The sequence below is a fragment of the Dama dama genome, chromosome 20 (assembly GCF_033118175.1).
Source record: "Dama dama isolate Ldn47 chromosome 20, ASM3311817v1, whole genome shotgun sequence".
Classification (NCBI taxonomy): Eukaryota; Metazoa; Chordata; class Mammalia; order Artiodactyla; family Cervidae; genus Dama; species Dama dama.
In genome coordinates, this window is record NC_083700.1 from 101,535,864 (window position 1) to 101,544,485 (window position 8,622).

An 8,622-nucleotide genomic window follows, 5' to 3' on the forward strand; every position below is an offset into this window, starting at 1 on the left:
TCCTCATCCCTGTCCCTGGCTGATCCTGCCCCACCAGGCCACCTGAGGCTGACCTGGTAGGTAAATTCTAACTCCCTGCCCCAGCCTGACTTCCTCCCCATTGCCCCCCACCCTCAGGGATCCCTGAATCTCTGACATCTCCCTCCCTACTAGCTTCTTCATGTTAGCTGTCAACACATTCAAATCTCTCCCTTTTAAAAAATGATAATAATAATAAAATACATTTTAAAGAGATACTCTCCTGATGACCCCACTGCTTCTACCACAGCTCCTCTCTCTCCTCGCCCTCTAGGGAAGCTTCTGGGAGAGCAATCTACTCTTGCTTCTTGACCCCCTCCAAGCTGGCTTTGGTACCTCCCCTCAAGCCCTAGAAACAGTTCTCAGGAAGATCACCAGCAACCTTCTCATCATCGGATGCCCGGACAGTGTCAGAACAATTGACTTCTCCTCTCTTCTTGACTCTCCCTTATTCCCAAGATGCCTCCGAGCTTTGCCTCCACCCCTTTGGCCTGTCCCTTCTCGGACCCCACCTCTGCCCTGGCCTCACATCTGCCCTCCAGAGCTGTCCCAGGTCCTCTTCTCATTTCATCCTTCGCACAACTCCTTAAGTAATTTAATCCATGCCCTGCTCCCCCGACCCAGGCTTCAGTCATGTGTGTGTCTACACCTCTGGCCTTCTGCTCTAGCCCAGCTCTTTCTCCTGTGCTTAGGATGCAACTATTCACTGCCTCCTGGCCCCTCCCTGCATGATCCATGGCCCTACCAAACCCAGAGCAGCCCAAACCCTGACCTTTCAACCGTGTTTCTCCTTTTGGGTTCCCCAATTGGATGACTGGCACTTTCATCTCCCAGTTTCCCAAATCAGAAACCTGGAGGGCAAACCAGAGCCCTTTTCCCCCACCACTTCTACACAGCGGGTGATAACAGACGACAGAGTCTGCCTCCAAAATATTTCTCTTCTATAAGGCCCTGAAAGTCCACACTCACTTTCCCCATCCTCCCTAGGCAGACCTGCTCAAGCCAAGATGTTCTCATTGTTCCCTTGGAGGCATCTTAACGCTTTTCCACCTGCAGGTGTTTACTACTCTTTATCCCCACATGGAATGCCCACTTTCTCTTCTTTGCCTAACCCATGCCAAATCCATCTTGCCCCTCTTCTTAACAGACTAGCTCTGGCCCCCTGCAAGGAAGTCTCTTCCCTCTGCCCCAGCTAGCAGAAGCTTCTCCCACCCTAAGCTCCTGAACCCTTCTTGTCTGGTGCCTGGACACACAGGATCATCTCCACTCTTCCTCCCACATACATGGTCTCCTGCATTTCCCAGGCTCCTTGGTAAGTGGGCCATGTGACTGCTCCTGGCCAATGAGCTATAGATAAAGGTGAAATGGTCACTTCCCGGCCAAAGCATACAAGACCTAGTGTGCAATCTTCTAGCTGCTACAGCAACCAACCTCTTTTGAGATGGTAGAGCCTCAAGATCAAAGCAGCATGGAAAGCTGAGTCCCCTAATGAAGGACAAGAGCCCTCAGACACCTGGTCCTGCAGCAGAGTTTGTATAAGCAAGAAATAAACTTCTGTTGTGTTCATCCACTGTGATTGAGGTGTTGTTGGTTACCGCAGCATAGCCTTTCCTATCCTGACTAATATAGCCCTTTTGGAGTGTTATTTTCCCATCTCTTGTCTGAGGATAACCTTCTGCTCCTTACAAGGTGGTAGTGAGAATTAAAGGATTAAAACATCCGCATTCAGCTTCTGAGTGCCTGCTGCATGTCAGACTCAGTGTAAGTACCTGACTATGAGATCTCCTAGCTGGGAAAGTATTATGAACTGAATGTTTGTGTCCCGCCCCCGCCCCCCAAATTCATATATTGAGACCCACTACTATGGTGTTTGAAGGTGGTGGGCTTTTGGGAGATAATTAGGTTGATATGCAGTCATAAGGGTGGAACCCTCCATGATAGTGTCCTCAGGAGAAAAGGTAACCTTAAGGAAGCCATTGAAAGCCAGGAAGTGTTCTCACCAAAAATCAAATTTGTAAGCACCTTGATCTTGGACTTCCCAGCCTCCAGATGTGTGAGAAATAAATGTTTGTTGTTTGAGACACCCAGTCTATGGTATTTTGTTACAGCAGCCCAAGCAGACTAAGACAGCGGGGCTCCATTTATCAGAGAGAAAGAAGATAGCTACATTCAGCTGCTCAGGTTGGGTACTGAACAATCCCAGCGGGGAGGGGCACTGGCAAAGATGATAATGTGGAAGTCACTCCCTGGGGCTGTGAACTGTAGTAACCCTGTTGTACTCCTAGTTACAGTGTTGTTTTAAATCACTGATAAACATTGACACTAATTTTGTAGTTATAAAGGGGAAGAATTGGGGGTGGGGAGGGGGCTTGAAAAAGGCACAGGAGAAACAGCAACAATGCTTATAATTTCATAGTATTAAAAAAATAATAATGTCAGGAAAATTTCACATCATGCTGCTATGTGCCAGGTACTACTCCAAGCCTTTCATTTACATTTATTCATTCATTTCTCACAGCAGCCCTATGAGATAAACATCATCATCCTCCATCTTACAGATGAGGAAATTGAGTCAGAGATAAATTACCCAACAGCATGTGGCTTATAAATAGCAAAGCTAGGATTTGAACTGGGGCTTCCAAAGTGGTGCTAGTGGTAAAGAACCTGCCTGCCAATGCAGGAGACATAAAAGACCTGGGTTCAATCCCTGGGTCGGGAAGAAGAATACTTGAGTGGGTTGCCATGCCCTCCTCCAGGGCAACCCACTCGAGTATTCTTGCCTGGAGAATCCCATGGACAGAGGAGCTTGGTGGGCTGCAGTCCATTGGGTCACAGAGTTGGACATGACTGCTAAGTGACTTAGCACACATCCACAGGATTTGAATTGGGGCATTTTGGTTTCAGAATTGCTCTTAAGCCCTCTCCTGTTTGGGCTCCTAAAATGAGGATAATGTGCAATCCCTTTCCCACCTAGGACCTGGCCTGGATTTGAGCTTCCAGGGTTAGGATGAGGGCAAACGGTAAAGAAACTGATTTTATGGGGGTGTTTGAGAAGACATTTGCACAGTTCTCTGGGGCCCAGGGCAGAAGGCAAAGAGCCAAGAAGGAACTCAGCCCCCTTCACCACTTCCATTCCTGTAACCCCCACTTCCTGCTACCTTGGCCTTGGTACAGACCCCAGAAGCACTGTGGCATCCAAAGGGCAGGGCATCTGAAATATTCAGAGGCCACCCCTTTGGCCTGGCATTGATGGGAGGGACAGAAGGGAAGATTCTCCACACATGTTGAAGGGTGGCAGATGGGCATAAATAGGAGTTTGGGCAGGACAATTCTGAGCCTGAATCCTTTGAGCATAATAATAAATGCAAATGTGACCTCTCACATTCTCAAAGGTCCTTCAGCTTGACGTATCATGCTACAGACAGGAACTCATTTAATTCTTATATCAACCCATTTCACAGATGAAGAAACCAAGCATCAGAGAACTTGAATGCCCAGAGTCATTCGGACATTAGGTAGCAGAGTCTGGCAGATCCAGGGTTCACACAATGTCCACATCTCCAGCTGCCCCCAGAAGTGCCAGTCCTCTTGAGAGAATTCCCCATGTCCCCAAGGATACCTCTTGCTGGGAACCAGGGTATCCAGGTCTCCTGCAGCCTGGCAGGGGTCTATCTACTAGGGTGAGCCTCTGCTTCACCCGCCCACCCGTGTGCTAGGGACAGAAGGGGGACTTTATGTGCAATCTGCCTGACTCTCCAGAAAGCACTTAGGTTTACGATGTGCATGAAATTGATCGCCAGTTGGCGCGGCCCCCGCGCGCTCAGTGCCAGCCCAGCGCTGGCAGGAGGCTGCCCCCCACCCCCTCTTTCAAGGAGCATCAAAGCCGCCTGCCAAGGCCCCTCGTGAGGGTCCTTCTCCACTAACAAGTGCTGAGTGGAGAGGGGAGCTGTGCCCAAAGATCTTTCCACAGCACACATACCCCCGCCCCACAGCAGTTAAATAGCTCTGTGTTTTATGCCAATTCCTGCCTCTCCTGCTTCCTCTCTAACGAGCTGATGCTTTCAAAGGCCCCACTAATTGGTGTTTGCACCTCACACACCATGACACTTTGATAGTCACTTAGGACATGGGTCCATCCATCACACCCTTGGTACAGAGGATGGTTCACCTCACTGCAGCAAGGTGCCCAGCCTGGGTGCTCCTGCTCCTGTGTGTACATGGGAAAGAGCCCGCGTGCCTTATTTTATATGTGGAGGACATGTCTGCACATATATGGGCACATGGGTATAAAAACGCCTTTGGAATATCTCTTGTGTATCTTCTTGCTTGTATGTCAGTGCACGTGCATGGGTGAACACTATCATCTGTGCATGTAGGAGTATGCACTGTGTGCGTGTACATTTCCTTGGGCATGTTTGTGTACCCACGTAATAGAGCTTGTATGTGTTTATGCATGCACTCATATGCTTTGCATGTTCGTGTGTGGATATCTGCTTGCAGGCAGGCCGGTACATGTGAATTTTTGCAAGTTGACTAACTAACAAGGTACATGTTCACATATCCTTGGGTGCATGGGTTTGCATGCCTAAGTGCAGGGGAGGGTAGACACGTGCATCTGTGTGTATGGAGGTAGGATGCAGGGATGAGGGAATCTCTGGTTGGGCGATCTACATGGCATGCATGTATTTAGGCATACGCTGTGTGAAGGAAAGGTGTAATACAATAGTCAAGGGCCCACAGGCTTTGGGTTTGATACCTGGCTCTGCCATTTTCTAGCTGTGTGACTTTGCAATGACCACTGAACCTCTCTAATCACCAGTCTGCTCATCTGTAAAATGGAGATGATAAAAGCATCTATCTCATATTGCTGTTCTGAGAATCTAATGAGATAATACACGTAGAGGGCTAGTCCGACCTTCCCTCACTACTGGGGATACCCACAGTGTATAGACATACACACAACCCCGTCTGGCCTCAACACGGAGTTGACTGCCCAGGAGAGACCCTGCGGGCACTTGGGGAAAGAAATGGCCAGGCCCAGACCACACAGTAACAGTTACAACCTCTGAGATCTTCATCACATCCAAAGTGATTTCACACTTCTATTACCTACCTTTGACAGGTGGGAAACTGAGGTGCAGAAGTAAGTGGGAGTTGGTGGCAGAGCAGGAACTTGCTGTCAGAAGACAGCCTACAGCTGAGCTGCAGGAAGCTGGAACATCCCTCATTTCCAAGGGAGAGGAGGTGGCATCAGAAGGATGGAGTGACACACACATCCGTGCATGCTATGCACCAACACACGACTCAGAGCAAAGGGGTTTCCTTACCTGTCCCAGCCTGGGGTGCCTGCCTTGGGGGAGCATCCCTGCTGGGGACTCAGGCTGAGTACTGCCACCCCCAAGGTGCCCAGCCATGTCCCTTATGTAAACCCAGCTCTAGTTGTGTTTGATCTGTGTCATCTTCTCACCGAGACACTGAGGCACAGAGAGGGGAAGAAGCTTGCTCAAGGACACAGGACAGAAAAGAACAGAAGCCCCCAGCAGGCAGGCCAGAGTTCCCATCTCTTGCTCTCCTCCTTCACCATACGGCCTTCACTGGCACCCACCAGGCTGGGGAATCAGGGGTCGGGGCAAAGTCCTTCCCATGGGCAGGTCATAGGGCCTTCAAACCCACCTGGAGGTCAGCCCCTGGGTCCACGGTGTCCCCATTTTGCCGAACATGCCCTCTAGATCTAGGCTCCTGCAACCACTATGTATTACTTCCCCCCCCTCATATTTTGCAGGGTGATTTTTTATGCTACTTTTTAAATTTTAAAAACATGAAAACTTCAAAAAAAAAAAAATCACAACCAGTAGCAGCAGTAGCCCTCCTCCCTTGCCAGTCAACATTGCCTCTGTCATTAACGCTGCCTTCCCCCAGAGCCATCACCATCTCCAGCATCAATGACTGTGCCCCCACCACCAATTCCCACCCCTTACGCTGTGGTTACCCCCAGCCCTTCATTAGTGTCTCGGACTTGGCCCCAAAACCAAGCAGAAATGGTCTTCTGCCACCCTTTGCATTTCATTTCTCCTCCCACCCCTGGGGCTTATTCCAGGATCATCTGACCTGAAGCCTTTCCCAGATCTGTAACCCTCCCTGCTCCCCTGAGCCCTTGGCCTCGCCTGTCCTGCAGAAACTGCGGGCTGGGCTTTGGCCCTGAAGGCCTCACTGGGGGCTGGCAGCCAACAAGGGAGCCAGGAGGGGCAGGAGGGCCAAGCGGCCCCCTCCCCAGGCCTGGCGCCCCACCCACCCAGCCGGCGGCCTGTCTGCCTTCCTGAGCTCATTAACTGCAGGTCACCGTTCAGCAGGAAAGACAAGGCGTGGGTTCTGCGGGCGTTCATTAGCCGTGAGAGGAACAGTGTGTGTGAAATTAGCAGTCACCTGAGGACCTCGATAATTTCATAATTAGGAGGCCTAATGGCTCCAGCTCTGGATGCCAAATGACTTAACCCCTTGCCTGCTGGGTGCCTAACCCCCAGTCCAAGGCTGCAGTCCCCTCCCCTTGTGCCTCACTCCTGTTCATTTCTGCCACCACGATGCCAGCACCAGAGTTGGCACAAAGGGGCTGTGAGAGCAAAGTTGATGGAGCAAATGAATGAATGAATGAATGAAGCATCTGAATGGGAAAAGAGCTTCAGCCCCCACTGCAGGTGATCAAGGAAGGAATGACTCTCCATTTGTAGGCATAGATGCGTGGTTGTGCGCGTGACTGTGTGTTTGTGTGCATGCACGCACGCCTGTGTGGGCATAAGGGCACACATGTGTGGATCTGTGCTGTCTGCTTCTAAGAACCTTGTGTGTGTCTGGGTGCACACTCACATCTATGATACTCATGCTGCTGCCTCCTCTGCTCTGCAGGTGCTCTGTGATGAGGCCCCACGTGCCTCCTTGAAGGCAGCCTCCCTTGGCACCACCTAAATACTGGTGACTCCATAATTTCTACGTGGGGCATTTGGTAGGAAAAGCAGGCCTCGGGAGCTTAACTTGAACCTGAATTTGCATAGCCAGTACACCATTTTTATTTAGACTGAATGTTCATTTGGGGGGCTGATATTAATAAAGATGGGGGGCTAAAGCCATATCCTTTAGTATGGGGAGCTATCCTGACAGCCTCCAAAAGCCCCCAGCCTCTCTCAGCCTGCTCTTCTTCCTCCCAACCGTTCTGTGGCCCTGAAGAGGTGGGAGCTGAGGGGGAAGGCAGGTCACACTGGGGTGCAAAGGCTGGATCAGGCTCGCCTTAATCTGGGAGCCACTGATTCTGAGGTTCTGGTAACCCTGCCTCCCTCAGCAAACTGGGGAGTGGTGGTTGGGGAAGAGGTGAGTGTGGGGAAACAGGAGGGGAATGAGAAGAGGAAGAGGAAGAAGAGGTGTGGGGAGACTAAGAAAGGGATGGAGAACAGAAGGGGAAGGGGGCAGAAAGGATGGGAAGTCCCAAGGAGGTGAGAGAGAAGAGAGGAGAGAGAAGAGAGGAGGGGAGGGGCGAGGAGGAGAGGCAAGGAGGCTGAGAGCATTATCAGCACTTAAAAAGCGAGCAGCTCAGTTCTTCTTTGGCACAAATAATGGCTTTTTATGAATAAATCATGTGTCAGACGCCTCCCAGGGAGTGGGCATGGAGGGGGGTGCGTCTGCTGGGCTCCGAGGCTGGCGGGGAAGGGCCGGTTGCAGACCCCCGGCTACAGGGGTACTGCCCGCTTTCTCCTCATGGGGCCCAGCAGGACAGAGCTGTCTCTGGAATTACCACTGGCCTGAGCCAGGAGGAGCTCAGCCCTTCCTCTGAAGTGGTCCCGCTGCTCCCCGCGCAGGAGTCCAACCCATCCCAGGGCTGGGAGTGTCCCTCTGCTCCTCTCCCCTCCCACCGCAGAGCCGCCCAGAAGACGCTCCTGGCAGGGGACACCAGCTCTCCTCCACCCGGAGAGAGGGGTGTGCCGAGACAGGCAGACACACCCAGAGAGGGAGGTGGGCAGCGCACACCACTCACACAGGCATGGTCTCTACCACCCGGGGCACACATGTGGGCACACTCGGAGATGGAAATACTCTCATTCCTACCACACACATACAAATGCTCAGACATGTGCACACTCAGATAGGGAGACCCCAATCATCACTCAGCCCACCCCCTCTCCAGCACACTTACACACACACACACACACACACGGGCTCACACCGACAGATGCATATGGGGCTTCATGGACACACACAGACCTGCACACCACAGCAGCCGCCCACCCTCCATCAGCCTAGGGTGGGGGCAGTTTTGCAACCCATATGGAGCCCAGACCCAGCTGGGCTGTCCCTGAGTCTGGGTGTGCGGTGGGGCTGGGGCATCAGTCCCTGGAGAGAGCTCTGTGGTCCCCACCCAGCAAGGATGACACCTACCACACCCCACAGGGAGGTCCTGCCTCCCTGAACTGAGACCAGAACCAGTACAGGTTCTGCTGGCTCTGATCTCCTTTACTCTCTGCTCACAGCCACCGCCACAGTCAGTGGGGGGTGGGGGTGGGGCACAGGACAGCCTGGGCAGCTCTGCCCTTTCCAGGAGTTTGACCTCAGGGAATAATT